The following is a 1868-nucleotide window of genomic DNA, read 5'->3' as shown; positions in this document are numbered from 1 at the left end:
AGCTCCCAGCAGGCAGTAGGAATTTGCCATGGCAATTTCTTTGTTCCCAGCCTCTCCCATTTTACTCAGGAACCTGTTTAATATTAACTTTTACTTCTGAGGCCTGGAGGGGGAAGTAGGAACAGCAAGCTCCGGGTCACAGCAGGCAGACAGGACTGGAAAGGCAGCTAATGCTGGAGCTAGTTGTGCAGTGCCCCAGACTTTCATACAAACCTGTCTCCAGTTCCTCTCCAGGGGGTTCTCTCCTGCCACTGGCTGCTTCCAAACCCCATCATCACTATCATCAGCCATATATCACACTGCAGAAGCCTGCTGGGAACAATTCCAGAGCTGGGAAGCTGCACAAGACTGCAGTAATGTCCTCAGAGACCTACAGGTTCATGTTGGAAAGCTGAGGTGAAAATCCAACAGGCTGATTTTCCACTGGGTTTAAGGGGAAAAAAAAGGCACATCAAGCAAAACATCCTTACCTGACTTACCTAATATGACAGGCTGAACTTGGGTGCCCACTGCATAAGATCGCCTTGAGATGATGTTGAGAATTGGAAACTGAGTGACCAACTTGGTCACTAAACTGTCTTGTCTGAGAGTATGTCAAAAATATGATGGTCCAGATAGATTCCTACAATACTGAAGTCTTTCCAAATAGATTTAATGGAAAACAAAATTACGTCATTACAATTTGTGTGTATTTTTAACAAATGTTAGTTTACCTACACATTTTCTTTCCAATACATCTGGCTACCCATCCTCCCAGGAAAAAGCTAATATTCACAAAATCTTCAGCTTCCATTTATGGTATCTCAGGATGCAATCTATCATTCCTGCAATTAAATTCCCTCCAGACTGAGTAGCAGAAGTCAGAAGCAGATTGTCTTTGTAACTCAGCAAGCTTTGTTTGAAGTTTCCTTGGATGTGTTTAGTTGAAGAGATTGGAAGGATGTAGAAAATAAGACACAATTTGTTACTGCTGGGTTAAACAAAAGTTGTGAGAAATTTCTTTTGAAAGGGACGAGTGTAGAGTTCCAATACTGCTTTAGCAACCTATGTTTTACAATTTCCTGATGAATGGATTGCAGTAAAATCAGTTCCCTGACACTGATTACTTCAGCAATACATTAGTAATTACTTCAGCTAGTTTTATGTTGTGCATGGAAGCTGCACAGAATCATGTCTGTCTTTTAACCTGTAAATCAATTCCTTCATGGACATCTCGCACCTCTGATATTTCCTCCAGAATATAAAACTGAAACATGTACAATACCAGTGCATTAGATATCAAAGTATCATGGTTTTTTTAGGAGGGGACAAATATTTATTAATTTCACAGTCCTTGTTCAAAGCTGCTCTTGAACTGCTAGAATGGGCTGTCTTTATAGGAGAAGACTAAAACAGTTTTTTGCTGTGAACACCGCTTGTGTTCTTGATGTAGCCAGGTGACTGCATGGGAGAAAATTGTGGCCACAACTGTCTTTAGACCTACAGCTTTCCTCGCTGGAGAGGCCAAGAGCTGGGTAGAGCTCTCACCCTGAGAAGAAAGAGCTTTAACAGCTGCATTTGGCAGAGTTGCGGGGGAGGCATGAATGTGATTCCTCTGCTTTTTAGGAATAAGCACAAAGGGGCTCAGTCTGCAAAGGCATTGTTTTAGAGAGCAAGGAATTCACTGATTAAAAAAAAATCTAATAGGAAAGGAATCTGAAAAATGAGAAAAGTCTTTTAAAGAGCAAGGGGGAAATCTGGCTCTGCGTGAACAAAAATAATCACAGAAGCTTTCGTGGCCCTGCTGTGAAATGGCCCCCTGCACCCTGGGCAGGGAGCAGTTGTGGAGCTCAGCTGTGCCTGTGGTTAATAATAAATAGACTCTCTTG

This window comes from Corvus cornix, chromosome 1A (assembly GCF_000738735.6).
Source record: "Corvus cornix cornix isolate S_Up_H32 chromosome 1A, ASM73873v5, whole genome shotgun sequence".
Lineage (NCBI taxonomy): Eukaryota > Metazoa > Chordata > Aves > Passeriformes > Corvidae > Corvus > Corvus cornix.
This window is presented reverse-complemented; position numbering follows the sequence as displayed.